Source organism: Schistocerca americana, chromosome 2 (assembly GCF_021461395.2).
Source record: "Schistocerca americana isolate TAMUIC-IGC-003095 chromosome 2, iqSchAmer2.1, whole genome shotgun sequence".
NCBI lineage: Eukaryota > Metazoa > Arthropoda > Insecta > Orthoptera > Acrididae > Schistocerca > Schistocerca americana.
In genome coordinates this window covers 811,458,884-811,475,252 of record NC_060120.1, presented here as the reverse complement: position 1 = coordinate 811,475,252, position 16,369 = coordinate 811,458,884, and positions in this window count along the sequence as shown.

The following is a 16,369-nucleotide window of genomic DNA, read 5'->3' as shown; positions in this document are numbered from 1 at the left end:
TAACGCATTACGTTCCTCCACAGCAGACCGTCAATGTACAGTATTACTGTTCGTTTTTGGAGCATCACCTGCGACCAGCTTTGCGAAAGAAGCGGCCACATTTTCTGCGCAACCTACCAATCACTTCGCACGACAGTGCGCGGGCGCATACAGCGCGCTCTGTCCGGTCGATGGGACTGGGAAGTACTGTACCACACTCCATACTCCCCGGACTTAAGTCCTTGTGACTATGACCTAATTCCGAAGACGAAGGAAACAAACATTGCTTAAGAACTGTTCCAGAGATCTGACAGGCAATAGACCGCTCCATTCGCACCATCAACAGAAGAGGGTCTGCTAACGGTATACTACGCCTTCCACATCGCTGGCAACGGGTTCTACACATCGCTGGTGACTACTTTGAAGGACAGTAACAGGTGCAAACATGTAACACTTTTGTACCGGTTGTGAATAAATAGCTGCCACTATTTAAATTCCAACCCTCGTATTTGTCGTACGTGCAACGTTTCACTTCCGTACATGGTTACACTCCAGACAAAAACCTTCAGAAAAGACTTCCTAACACGTTACATTGATTGTTAACAAATTTCTCTTTTTCAGAAATGCTTTTCTTGCGATTGCCAATCCATATTTTTTATCCTCTCTACATCAGTTGTTTCGCTGCTCAAATAACACAACGCATCTACTATTTTAAGTGTCTCGTTTCTTAATCTATGTCCCTTAGCAATACCTGATTTAATTCGACTACATTCCATTATCCTTCTTTTACTGTTTTTGCTGTTTATCTCATATCGTCCTTTCAAGATGCTGACTATTTCGTTCAACTGCTCTTCCAAGTCCTTTGTTGTCTGTGACACAATTACTATATCACCAAAAAACCTCAAAGTTTTTAATTCTTCTTCCTGGATTTTAAATACTACTCCAGATATTTCTTCGGTTTTCTTTACTGCTTCCTCAGCGAAGAAACCGAATGACATCAGGGACAGGCTACAAACCTTACTCCCTCTTCAACCACTACTTCCTTTTCATGTTCCTCTATCCTTATAATAGCCGTCTGGTTTCTTTACAAGACATAAATAGCCTTCCATGTCTTACGTTTTACTCCTACTTCCTCCAGTATTTCAAAGAGATTATTCCAATCAATGTAGTCAAAAGCTTTATTTAAGTTTACTTATGCTGTAAACGTAGATTTGCCTTTCCGTAACGTATCTTCTAAGATGACTGGTAGGTTCAGTGCTACCTCGTGTGTTCCTAAGATTCTCCGGAATCCAAACTGATCTTCCCCGAGGTCTTCTCCTTCCAGTCTTCCATTCTTCTGTGAAGAGTTCATATCAGTATTTTGCAAACATGAGTCGTTAAATTGAGAGTTCTGTAATTCTCCCACCTGACAGCAATTGCTACCTTTGGAACCAAATTAGTACATTCTTCTTGAAGCCAGAGTGTATTTCGCCTGTCTCATACATCTTGCACACCAGCGGGAAGATTTTTGTCATGACTGGTTCTCCATAGGCTGTCAGTAGTTCTAATGAAATGTCTGGTACTCCCGAGGTATTGTTTCGGCTTAGGTCTTTCAGTGTTCTTTCAAATTCTTCTCGCAGTATGTCTCCCATCTCACCTTTGTTTATCGTGCCGAAGGTTCCATTTCTATAACATTGCCTTCAAGTTCATCTCCCTTGTGTAGGTAGTAGACACTCTATATACTCCTTCCACCTTTAAGCTTTCCCTTATTTGCTAAGGATGGTTTTACAGCTGACGTCTTAATATTCATACAGCTGCTTCTCTTTTCCCCAAAAGTATCTTTAATGTTACTGTAGGCTGTATCTATTTTTCCCTTAGTGAAATACAGTACTAAATTCTTACATTTGTCCTCAAGCGATTGATGTCTAGCCATTTTGCACGTCCTGTCAGTGTAATTTTGTAAAATGTTTTTATTCCCTTCCACCTGCTTAATTTGCTGCATTTTTATATTTTGTCCTTTATCAAATAAATTCGATATTCCTTGCGTTATCTTTTTACCTATTTGATCCTCTGCTACCTTTACTATTTCACATCTTAAAGCTATCCGTTGGTCCTCTACTGCATTCCTTTCCCCTTTTCTAGTCAACTGTTGAATAACTTTCCCTCTGAAACTATCAATAACCATTGGTTCTTTCAACTTATCCAGCTCTCAATTTCCTAAATGTTTGAAATTTCTTCAGCTTTAAATTTTAGGTGATAACCAACAAATCGTGGTCACAGTTCACATCTACATCTACATATATACTTCGCTACCCACCGAGCGGTGTGTGGCGGAGGGCACAATTCGCGCCAAAGTCATATCCCCCCCTCTGTTCCACCGTCGCGGATCGTGCGAGGGAAAAAAGACTGTCTGAACGCCTCAGTACGAGTTCTTATTCCCCTTATCTTTGAATGATGATCATTACGCGATTTGAAAGTTGGTGGTAATAATATATGCTGTACATCCTCGGCGAAGATTGGATTTCGGAATTTAGTGAGCAGCCCCTTCCGTTTAGCGCGTCGTCTACCTGCAAGTGTGTCCCACTTCAAACTTTCTATGAGATCTGTAACGCTCTCGCGATGGCTAAATGTACCAGTCACGAATACTGCCGCTCTTCTTTGGACCTTCTCAATCTCTTGACTCAGACCCAACTGGTAAGGGTTCCATACAGACGAACAATACTCTAAGACTGGACGAACTAACGTATTGTAAGCTATTTCCTTTGTTAAAGGACTGGATTCTACCCGTTACTTGTGTAATCTGATCATTCCATTTGAGATCATTTCGAATAGTCACACCCAGATACTTGACTGATGTTACCGCTTCCAAAGACTGATCATTTATTTTGTACTCATACATGAATGAGGATTTTCGCCTTGTTATACGCAGTAGGCTACACTTACTAATATTGAGAGATAACTGCCAGTCATTACACCACGAATTTATTTTCTGCAAATCCTCATTGATTTGTTCACAACTTTCGTGTGATACTGCTTTCCTGTAGACCACAGCATCATCGGCAAACAGTCTAAGGCCGCTGTCAATACCATCAACCAGATCGTTTATGTAAATCGTAAAAAGCAAAGGACCTATTACGCTGCCCTGGGGCATACCTGAAGTTACTCTTGTTTCTATTGAAGTTACCCCGTTCAGGACTACATACTGCTCCCTGTCTGTTAGAAAACTTTCTATCCAACCGCATATGTCACTGGATAGACCGTAAGTGCGCACTTTTTGTAGCAATGGAAAGTGCGGAACTGAGTCTGCCCCTGGAAATATTTTCCAGTTTAAAATCTGGTTCCGAAATCTCTCTCTTACCGTTAGGTAGTTAATCTGGAACCTTCCAGAGCGTCCAAGTCCCCTATGGATTTCATAGGTACGCCAACTATGGATGAGTGTATGCCAAATTCAAGCGATGTTCACACCATCGCCTCCTAACTACTCGGGAGCATGGGTTAACGGCGGTCCAGCTCCCGCGTGTTTAATTACGTTAATGGCGGCAAGCGGCCGGCCGAGACGCTGGAATCGGCTCTCTGGTGGCGGAGACTTGGGCGCCGGGAGCTGGCTGGCCCGCTCCCCGCGTGGAGACGAGTCAGGGGGTGCCGGGCTTCGGGCCGCTCTTGCAGGTAATTTATCTCCGCGGCGGGTCCACGTATTGTCCACGTGTCCGCCTCATTCTTCGCTCATCACGCGGCGGCGTCGTCGGCCAACAAAAGGAGCGCGCGTGCTGAAAAATGAACTCGCGCTACGGTCTTTGCGTGCAGCCGGTGCTCGGCGCCGGCGCCGGTGCGCTCCCAGCCTATCCCCAGATGACTTGTAAGACACACGCCGTCTTGAAATGAAGAAACTCTCGCCTTTAATCTCGGGAGCGGCGAGGGGTGTGGAACTCACACTGCGCCGAGCATGTAGACTGCTCATGAGACACGAAGAGTGTGATTGAAGACAGATGTGTGTAAGGAATGGCGTCAGCTTTTTATAACATGTCACAGACTGCGAAACTGTTATTTCCCCTTCCTGTTTCTGCCCGTGAATACACAATGTTGTACAATGTAAGAAAAAATGTGCACCACGAAGAAATAAACTGAACTGGATGGAAATCGATGGTCACTGGGGCTGAGCTCGAAACAGTACTCATGACTGAATAGATTTCTACATCTACATCTACATCTACATTTATACTCCGCAAGCCACCCAACGGTGTGTGGCGGAGGGCACTTTACGTGCCACTGTATCTCCTCCCTTTCCTGTTCCAGTCGCGTATGGTTCGCGGGAAGAACGACTGCCGGAAAGCCTCCGTGCGCGCTCGAATCTTTCTAATTTTACATTCATGATATCCTCGGTAGGTATCAGTAGGGGGAAGCAATATATTCGATACCTCATCCAGAAACGCACCCTCTCGAAACCTGGCGAGCAAGCTACACCGCGGTGCAGAGCGCCTCTGTTGCAAAGTCTGCCACTTGAGTTTGTTAAAGATCTCCGTAACGCTATCACGCTTACCAAATAACCCTGTGACGAAACGCGCCGCTCTTCTTGGGATCTTCTCTATCTCCTCTGTAAACTAGATCTGGTACGGATACCACACTGATCTCAATACTCAAGTATAGGTCGAACGAGTGTTATGTAAGCCACCTCCTTTGGTGATGGACTACATCTTCTAAGGACTCTCTCAATGAATCTCAACGTGGCACCCGCCTTACCAACAATTAATTTTATATTATCATTCCACTTCTAATCGTTCCGTATGCATACTCCCAGATATTTTACAGAAGTAATTGCTACCAGTGTTTATTCCGCTATCATATAATTATACAATAAAGGATCCTTCTTTCTGTGTATTCGCAATACCATCACTTTTGTCTATATTAAGGGTCAGTTGCCACTCCCTGCACCAAGTGCCTACCTGCTGCTGATCTTCCTGCATTTCGCTGCAATTTTCTAATGCTGCAAAAAATGGTTCAAATGGCTCTGAGCACTATGGGACTTAACATCTGTGGTCATCAGTCCCCTAGAACTTAGAACTACTTAAACCTAACTACCCTAAGTACATCCATGCCCGAGGCAGGATTCGAACCTCCGACCGTAGCTGTCACGCGGTTCCAGACTGAAGCGCCTAGAACCGCTCGGCCACACTGGCCGGCTCTAATGCTGCAACGTCTCTGTATACTACACCACCATCCGCGAAAAGCCGCATGGAACTTCCGACACTATCTACTAGGTCATTTATATATATTGTGAAAACCAGTGGTCCCATAACACTCACCTGTGGCACGCCAGAGGTTAGTTTAACGTCTGTAGACGTCTCTCCATTGAGATCAACAACTCCAGTCAAAGAAGTTACAGGGCGATAACGTGTTTGGAGACAGTGGTGAGACATGAACATAACTGTCGCATACGATTCGACAACCTGGAGTGACTGTCTCAGGAACCTCTACGTTTCATACCAGGACCCCTTTTGTTGTCATCCGCGGCACCCTCGCAGCACTGCGGTAAGTCGACGATACTCTACACCCTGTTTTGTTGCCCTTCGTGGCAAGACGTTCTGGGCTTACATTTCAGCAAGATATTGCCAAAGATATTGCCAGCCCGCACACGATGAGAGTTTCTGCTGCACTTGGAAAACCCTATCTTGGTCACCAATGTCACCAGATCTCTCTCCAGTTGAGAACGTTTAGAGGATTTTGAGCAGGAACCTCCAAACATCTCGGGGTTTTAACGGTCTAACGCTCCCAGTTGGACAGAATTCGGCCCGATACCTCTCAGGAGGACATCCGACAATTCCATCAAACAACGCCAATCCTAATAACTGCTTGGGTAAGAGCCACAGGCGACCGATGCGTTATGGACTTCCTCAAGTTATGTCGTGGACAATTACATTTCCTTTTGATTCCTCCAATAATCGGTTTGCTATGTGCTTTTTCTTCAGTTGACTTTAGATCCCTCTGGACGGTTGCTTGTAGGTATTATATGGTTGTGTTTCCAGGGAGTTTTCACCAATAGCGCACTCGAACACGAACGGTTCTGTTTGCCTATCAACGCGTAGTATGTTATATTTATTTACTATCAGGGTGAACTTTCAGTTCTTATACCAGCTATCGATTCTCCGCGTACCTTTCTGCGTTTCACTACAAAAAATGGTTCAAATGGCTCTGAGTATTATGGGACTTAACATCTGACGTCATCAGTCCCCAAGAACTCAGAGATACTTAAACCTAACTAACCTAAGGACACCACACACACCCATGCCCGAGGCAGGATTCGAACCTGCGACCGTAGCAGTCGCGCGGTTCCGGAATGAGTATCGCTACAGTTTACCGGCTTTAGCAGCTTCCTGTACATACATAATACCTTAGTCTGCAAAAAGTGTCATGGAGCTTCCGACTTATAGACTAGATTATTCACATACATAGTGAAAAGTAATGGCCCTATAACACTCTCTTGGGGTAATCCAGAAATTACCTTTTCATATTCTAATACGAGTGTAACAGAATATTCAATAGTTAAAAAATACAATTTAATTTTAGTTACATTGTAAGGCACGTGTTGGAAGACGCAGGCCTATGGATGTGAGCCATCACATAATCACACTTACAAAGAAAACGTTAGACTTCAAGTCATTCTTAGCATACAGGAATGTTTCAGTGTGTCTTCAGAATAGATTGCCTATAGAATATTAGTACGAAACAAGTTACAATATCGATGAATTGTGTGGCATGCACACCTGGTTGTATAGACAAATAAAATGAGGGAGGAAGGGCCATATAAAATAGTCCACTTTTAAGGTTACTAACTTACTTGACGTGGGTGGAACTGTAAAAAATATAATGGAAACAGCAAACAAGGATTTTTTAATGATAAGACGCTTATATACCGTGGAAATCGCCTTCGAAAATTCCAAGAACAGGTTTTATCGACAGAATCTTGGACTATTCCTCATCCCTACATACTGAACATGACCTGCAAGTATGATGGATAGCGCATGCACGTAAATGAAATGACTGACTGGAATTATAAATTCGCAGACAGTGTTGTCTAAAACACAGAATAGCAGACAACTGTCTCCACAAAGTGATCTAATAGATGATATTTTCTAATAGAAGTAGCAGCAGACCAAAATTAATTTCATTAGTTGATGTTACTACGGAGCAAGAAGTAATTAATATGCATGGATGGCAAAACAATCCCAACGACATAGAAGGATGGAAGCTGCAGGACTCGACTGTGGTCCTATGTGTCGAGGTAAGTAAGACGTCTGAAACACGCAAAAAATCTCGAAGCTCAAACTATAGGAAGACGCTGATTTGCAGCCACTATAGCGTGAACATGAAATAATAGCGGCGGCTTGTGCTCTACGTCGAAAGATTCAGCCTCAACATTAACACTAATGTCTGATATTTTTAGGAAACGTTTTACGACAAGTTCTTTATATGAGTGTACTGTACCTACATCTAACAAATATATTACAAGAAGATGTAAAACCATGGTCCATGTTTTTGGCATTAAGATGTTACGTCTGCAAATCTAATTTCAAATGGTTCAAATGGCTCTAAGCACTTTGGGGACTTAACATCTGAGGTCATCAGTCCCATAGACTTACGACTACTTAAATCAAACTAATCTAAAGACATGACACACATCCATGCCCGAGGCAGGATTCGAACCTACGACAGTAGCATCAGCGCAGTTCCAGACTGAAGCGCCTAAAACCATTCGTCCACAACGGCCGTCTAAATCTGATTTAATAAAATGCATAACGAAGAGCTAATTTTGTATGGGGTAGGTATATGATAACTGGTTCAACTAAGGGACACAATGATAGTTACCAAAAGATGTTTACAACATGCTACAGTGTGCAAACACCTTGTAAGAGAGTGACAGCAATGTGATACTGAAACGTCCCCTTAGAAAAATTTGTTTGTTCAAGCTTGGTGTCTAACTTTTGAAGCTGTTGATGTGCCTGCTTTTGATTTTGTTCCATCGCGTCTAACTTTTGAAGATTTTGTTCCGTTGTGTCTAACTTTTGAAGCTTTTGTCCCATTTGTTGCATTAATTGTAATAACAATGCACTGGTGTCTGAAACATGTTCCTAAGTGCTATTCGGCAGTGCATTTGAATCGGCAATATTCGCATTTTGAAAAGCAGAAAATGTGTCTTGACTTATTTTAGAAAACGGTGAGGACGCGAAACCTGAATCTACAGTATTTGCTAGATTGTGTCCTGTCATTTCGGATTCCTGAGGCGAACTGTTGCCGATCGACTTTCAGTAATCCTTACAAAAGAATGGCCCTGACTAACAATAACCTAGACGTTTCATAAATCACTTACCTCACACAAATCTTCGTTACTCAAACTACTGCAATACAGCGAGCGCCAATTTTGCCAGCTAAATAAAAGATTCTAACTACTGAAGTCAGTAACTACTGATAGGAATAGTTAGCAATTGAAAGACTTTGATAAAGAACAAACAATGTATTTACCTCAATAGTGTTCAAAAGTCATTATACACTCCTGGAAATTGAAATACGAACACCTTGAATTCATTGTCCCAGGAAGGGGAAACTTTATTGACACATTCCTGGGGTCAGATACATCACATGATCACACTGACAGAACCACAGGCACATAGACACAGGCAACAGAGCATGCACAATGTCGGCACTAGTACAGTGTATATCCACCTTTCGCAGCAATGCAGGCTGCTATTCTCCCATGGAGACGATCGTAGAGATGCTAGATGTAGTCCTGTGGAACGGCTTGCCATGCCATTTCCACCTGGCGCCTCAGTTGGACCAGCGTTCGTGCTGGACGTGCAGACCGCGTGAGACGACGCTTCATCCAGTCCCAAACATGCTCAATGGGGGACAGATCCGGAGATCTTGCTGGCCAGGGTAGTTGACTTACACCTTCTAGAGCGCGTTGGGTGGCACGGGATACATGCGGACGTGCATTGTCCTGTTGGAACAGCAAGTTCCCTTGCCGGTCTAGGAATGGTAGAACGATGGGTTCGATGACGGTTTGGATGTACTGTGCACTATTCAGTGTCCCCTCGACGATCACCAGTGGTGTACGGCCAGTGTAGGAGATCGCTCCCCACACCATGATGCCGGGTGTTGGCCCTGTGTGCCTCGGTCGTATGCAGTCCTGATTGTGGCGCTCACCTGCACGGCGCCAAACACGCATAAGACCATCATTGGCACCAAGGCAGAAGCGACTCTCATCGCTGAAGACGACAGGTCTCCATTCGTCCCTCCATTCACGCCTGTCGCGACACCACTGGAGGCGGGCTCCACGATGTTGGGGCGTGAGCGGAAGACGGCCTAACGGTGTGCGGGACCGTAGCCCAGCTTCATGGAGACGGTTGCGAATGGTCCTCGCCGATACCCCAGGAGCAACAGTGTCCCTAATTTGCTGGGAAGTGGCGGTGCGGTCCCCTACGGCACTGGGTAGGATCCTACGGTCTTGGCGTGCATCCGTGCGTCGCTGCCGTCCGGTCCCAGGGCGACGGGCACGTGCACCTTCCGCCGACCACTGGCGACAACATCGATGTACTGTGGAGACCTCACGCCCCACGTGTTGAGCAATTCGGCGGTACGTCCACCCGGCCTCCCGCATGCCCACTATACGCCCTCGCTCAAAGTCCGTCAACTGCACATACGGTTCACGTCCACGCTGTCGCGGCATGCTACCAGTGTTAAAGACTGCGATGGAGCTCCGTATGCCACGGCAAACTGGCTGACACTGACGGCGGCGGTGCACAAATGCTGCGCAGCTAGCGCCATTCGACGGCCAACACCGTACATATATATGTAATCAGTTCATGACATCCAGTCTTACAAATTTACTGTCTCTGTCCAGAACATCCTCTCTCAAAACTCCGCCATCTCACTCCCCACATCCACCACTGCTGGCGGCTCACCTCCAACTGCGCAACGCTACGCGCTGTTAACAGCCAACTGCCCAATACTGCAACAGCAAATTCCAACAATGAAAACCAGCCACAGACTGCACACAGCACAGCCAGTGATTTTCGTATAGAGCGCTACATGGCGTTACCAACATAAAAACCTAAAGAGCCTACTTACAATACAGAAATGTAATTTATCAGGTGTGAAAAATTAACGTTGGTCGTAAATATATAACGCACTATTGTAAATCAGCATAAACAATTGAATAAATGTTTTTGTATGAATGAGTCACTTACTAAAACAAGTTACTTTTTGTCTGGCTGCTTATAGAGAAAGATTCCCTCAGGGCGCTTTGAAACTGTTTCACTAGACACAGCTGCGATATGGAATTACCAGTTCTTTCATCGTCAAAGTGTGAAACAGTTCTGTTCTACGTCGGGACGAGGAAAAATAAATGCACAGAATTACTGCAGCCCGGGAGGCACTTAAAGCAGATCAGCAGCGGTTAGCAGCGACATCTTGGGCTGTCGGGGCTACCCGCGGTACTTGCGTCAGCAGCGACTCTTGGACCACCTGGAAGTGCAGATCAGTCTGAGAGCAGCAGCGTCTAGTGAGTCATCTTGGTTCTTAGACAACACCAGAGCAGCACTCTGTATATGTTCTTCTACAAGACGCAAACGAACTCCCCTCTCTAGAATAATTTTCTCTCGTCCTTGCTCTTCTTTTCCATGGCTTACTATCATTGCTTCGTCAATTGTACGTCCTCAGTTCAGTGGAGACTAACAACTTGTGACTTGCAGTAAGTCCTCTTGGTGCCAGTTTGTACATCTGCGAAACAAATTTCCACAGGAGCATTTGGCGATTAGAGTTTCAGTGTCTGACAGCTGCATGCTTCTGGCCACTTGATAGTTCCATCTCTGGTGGCCAGATTCCCATCGGTTCGCTACTTTCAACCGCCGTCTTTGGTGTAGCTGTTCTGTTGTCGTTCTCCATGGACTCCACTTTATGACCATGCATACAGCCTAGGGCTTAAGAGTTTAGAACGGTGTGCAAAACCACCTGCCAATTAAACGTCGATTTAGTCTTTCTGTAACAGAACAGAACGTCAAGACATTCCACATTTAATTTCAAATGATGGTATTCCCTTAGCGTTCAAAGGAACTGACTGGAAAGAGACTTCGGCGTCGTTTCTAGGGAAGAAAGTTCTGACATTGACTTTTCTCTGCAAGCATTACAAGTTCACCTATTCTCGCTGTGCTCACCCATGTTATAGTTTTAAGTCTGGTGCTTTTGTTTTCTCTTCGTGTTTACTTTTACGTTTACCTTTTTAGCGACGTTGTGAAGATTCTATGATGACGATACTTTTTTTGCGAGTGTTCTTGCAAATGTCTCAAAGAAAGAGGTTGAGATATCACCATACACGGATGCAGAAAAAGCCTACGCTGCGCATAAGTAAGAACATAAAATCATGAAAAAACTTTATTATAATAACTTTCCTTAGCAATGAAAATGTCGTTTCCACTGAAGGAGAATAATACACTTACTTTTGGAGTGGTCTTGTAGTTAAAAAGGAATAAAAATCTGAATAGAGCAGATAAAAAGATTTGTGTGTTGCTTCTCACATACTGTTAGATGTGTTCGTATGTTAACATTTTGCCCAGGAAGTGTCGGAGTTTTTAAATGTTCGGACGACACTTTTCCTATTGTTTCACTTCTCAGCAGTTTATGATACACGTTTTGTCAACAGTATCCGTTACAAATTTTTATTTGGCCATTAATGAAATTTACCTTCACCAGCTTCTTAATCCTGACATTATTTCCGACTTTTCGTGCCACACACGATATCTCATCACTTTCACTGACTGGTAGCAGGCCAAGTGAATTGATGCTGCCTTGACGTTTACTCTAGTGCGAACACGCCCCCGTCCCACAACGACAGTGCCTTCCGTTCCGTTGCAGTGACGTCCAGTGTAAATCGACCTGAATAACTAATGGGAAGTTTCAGGAAGATCTCTTTTTGACTTAATGATATGCCTTCCTTTTCCAAGAATTGCAGTTGTGAAACTGAATAATGTGTAGTGCCTATACCAGAGATTTGGCTGAAATCATATGTAAATGGAAACACTCTCATATTATATCATTTCAGTCATTCGTTTGCCACCACAAATACAGTATCTGATCAAAAGTATAATGACACCCATTAATGGAAATTACTATGTGTTGCGTCCTACCTTCACCTTTATGACGGCTTGAACTGAGCTGGCAAACTTTCAACAAGGTATCAGAATAAAGGAATGGTAGCCTGTTTTTCCTCAACAGCTGAAACTGGGAAGTTGGTCACAAGAAATTGTTCAACTTTCGTGGCCACTTGTTGCAAGTAAACAGAAGCCAACATAGTAGTCTCGTTGGCCGCTGAAGTCTAGAGCGAAGTTCACGTTCTATCTCAGCCCCAGCAATCCTCGTTCGAGTCAAATCAGAACTCTTCGAAAACCAGTCCATTTCTTATGTTACTGTCCACGCCTCACAGATGCTGCTTTATGAAGGTGCATTGTCATGCTGAGAAAATAATCGTCTCGAAAGTTTACTATACGCAGTATAAAATACTCTAAATGTATTCATATCCTTCTGCATTTAGCATTTTCTTCAGTGCAGTACAGAGACCTCACCTTATCCACGAAGTACACTCCCATACCATATCATAGCCTACCACACACCGAAAGAGGTGGTGCAGTGGTTAGCACGCTGGACTCGCATTCGGGAGGGCGACGGTTTAATCCCGCTTACGACCATCCAGAGTTAGGTTTTCCGTGATTTCCCTAACTGGTTCCGGGCAAATGCCAGGATGGTTCCTTCGAAAGGGCACGGCCGACTTCCTTCCCTCATCCGATGAGACCGATGACCTCGCTGTTTGGTCTCCTCCCCCAACGAACCCAACCCATCCCCTGCCGCAGACTTCAGTGTTGACACCCCACGAGATGACAGCTAATGTTCTCCAGGCATTCGCCAAATCCAAACACTTTTATTGAATTGCCAGAGCGCCACAGCATGCTTAATCACTCGTAACTTCCGATCATCCATGGTCACTATTTAAACCACCTCAAGCGTCATTATCATGTTTACCTCATGAGAAGCTGTTCTACCTATTTACCCCATTCTGTGTGATACCTTTCGCAGAACCATCGTGCTATCTGGATTGGTGGTAGCAGTTTGGAACCCACGAGGAATTCCTTCCTCGTAATGCCATATTTTACAACATGTCTCCACCACGCTCGAGCCTCTCTGTCCGTCAGCACATTTGGGGTGTCTGGTTTTTGTTTAGCTGTGATTGTTCCTTCGCATTTCCACCGCACAATCACGTCACTGACAGCCTACTTTGGTAACCTAGAAGGACTGAAATGACCGTGATAGACTTCTTAATCAAGTGACATCCAGTTAATTATAGGTCCACGTTCGATTATGCTGAGCTCTCCTGACTGACGCATTCTGTTATTAATTCTTCTCTACTAACGACACAATACTTTCCACCTCCTTTTGTGTTAGGACGTCCACAGCTCTTGATATTAACGATCTTCTCCTCAGCACATCTTAGTGACCGTATGCTTTTGATTGCATAGTGCTGATAATCCTGTAATGGGACCACATAATTGGTGTACGGTATGTACATTGATTTTAGAATTGCACTGAAACGTCAAAGAAACTGGTATAGGGATGCTTATTCAAATACGGAATTAAGTAAACAGGCAGAAGCCGGCCGGTGTGGCCGAGCGGTTCTAGGCGCTTCAGCCTGGAACCGTGCGACTGCAACGGTCGCAGGTTTGAATCCTGCCTCTGACATGGATGTGTGTGATGTCCGTAGGTTAGTTAGGTTTAAGTAGTTCTAAGTTCTAGGGGACTGATGACCTCAGATGTGAAGTCCCATAGTGCTCAGAGCCATTTTTTGAAACAGGCAGAATACCGCGCTGCGGTTGGAAACGCCTATATAAGACAACAAGTGTCTGGCGCAGTTGTTAGATCGATTACTACTGCTGCACTGGCATGTTATCAAGATTTAATTGACTTCAAACGTGCTGTTATAGTCGGCGCTCGAGTGATAGCACACAGTATCTTCGAGGCAGCGACGAATTTGAGATTTTCCCGTACGACCGTTTCAAGAGTGTACCGTGGATATCAGGAGTCCGGTAAAACATCAAATTTTCGACATCGATGCGACCGGCGAAAGATATTGGAAGAACGGGACCAACAACGACCGAAGCGCAACACTTCCGAAAATTGCTGCAGGTTTCAGTGCTGTACCTTCAACAAGTGTCAGCGTGCGAACCATTCAATGAAACATTAGCGATAAGTCATAATTTTTTCATAATGGGGGGCCACTGTCGTAATATATTTCTTTGAAGTCAGTACCGCTATTAGACCGTTGTTTATTTACAGTGTTACATTTACACTTACACAATCATGATTTCGGATTCAAAGTGCCATTATCAAGTGTTTTAAGTGTTATACATTGCCTATTTTAATACGAGAGTATGCCATCTTAGGCAATGTTTAACACTTAGAACACTTGATAATGGCACTTTGAATCAGAATTCATGAGTGTGCAAGTGTAAATGTAACACTGTAAATAAACAACGGTCTAATAGCGGTACTGACTTTAAAGAAATATATTACGACAGTGGCCCCCCATTATGAAAAAAAATTATGACTTATCGCTAATGTTTCATTGAATGGTTCGCACGCTGACACTTATTGAAGGCATAGCACTGAAATCTGCAGCAATTTTCGGAAGTGTTGCGCTGACTTAAATTAGCGATAAGGGCTTTCGGAGCCGAAGGCCCACTTGTGTACCCTTGATGATTCCACGATACCAAGATCTACGCCTCACCTGGGCCATCAGCATCGACATTGGGCTGTTGACTGGACACATGTTGCCTGGTCGGACGAGTCTCGTTTCGAAGTGTATCGAGCAGATGGACGCGTACAGATTCCATGGATCCTGCATGTCAGCAGGGGGCTGTTCAAGCTGATGGAGGCTCTGTAATGATGCAGAGCGCGTTCAGTTGGAGTGATATGGAACTCCTAATACGTCTAGATACGGCTCTGACAGGTGACTCGTACATAAGCATCTGTCTGTTCACCTGCATCCATTCATGTCCACTGTTTATTACGACGGACATGGGCAATTCCAGTAGGACAAGGCGATACCCAACACATCCAGAATTGCTACAGAGTGACTCCAGGAACACTCTTCTGAGTTTAAACACTTCCGCTGGCCACCAAACTCCCCACACATGAACATTATTGAGCATATCTGGGATGCCTCCTCCTCGTACTGTTACGGATTTATGGACAGCCCTGCAGGATCCATGGTGTCAACTCCCTCAGCACTATTTCAGACATTGGTCGAGTCCATGCCACGTCATGTTGCGGCACTTCTGCGTTCTTACGGGGACCCTACACGATATTAGGCAGGTGTACGTGATTCTTTGGCTCTTCATTTGTTAGGTTTCTCCAGTTCTTGTTATGAATCAATCATCCTGAAATTCAACACCCGTTTGCATAGCATTTCTTACTGAAAACTACTTTCGTTATGGCGGACCATTCAAGTAGTATTTTGTTTACATGTATACGGAAGAAAATGCGATCATGTCACTCACTTGTAGTGGTGGGCGTGGTAGGTGACTGACGAAAGATAAAAAAATCGATATTAATTAGGAGTGAAATTCATTAGAGAAATAAATTCGTAAGAGGCAGTTACTGTGCTGACTGAGAAGGTGGGGAGCTGAGCTTCGGCAAAGCGCCATGGAGCATCGCAACAGCGCACGCGTCCTTGCGACATGCGTGACGCACGCTCGGTACATTTACTGGGTCACAGACCTCGGAGAGAGCACGCGAAAAAAAGGAGTGAAAAAGGAAGGAAACAAGTGCAGTGCAGGGCGCGCAAGGGGGGCGCGGGGCGCGGCGGCGGGCGTGAAGAGGACAATTATGGTGCATGACCCGACGAGAGCAGGCCGGAGGTCGCGCGAGAGAGAAGCCGAGCGACTGGGACGGAGATGGGACCGTGGCGGGGCTGGGAGAGGGGAGAGAGTACGGCAGGGGAGAGGAGAGGAGAGCTTAGTTAGCGCCCGCCAACCCCGGGGATCGATGCACGTCGCTGCAACCCGATACAACGAGGCCTGCTTTTTTTTCTTTTTTGCCACTCCCTCGTGTTGCCGTCTGTCATTGCAGGCCCGCCGAGCCTCGTCATCTCGGTCTTGTACAAAACAGCTGTCCGCAGCGATTGAAAATACAGCACGAACTTCCCACTTCCGAAGACATTAACACTGTAGAAAGCCACTTCCCTGTCCTAGCTGAAATCAGTTAACACAACGATGTCACCACGTATAAACAATTAAACTAAAACAACCGTGGCCACTGCGCACGTTACTATTTAGAAAGAGTCCAGCACGATACTTTCGCGCTGTATAATGTAAGC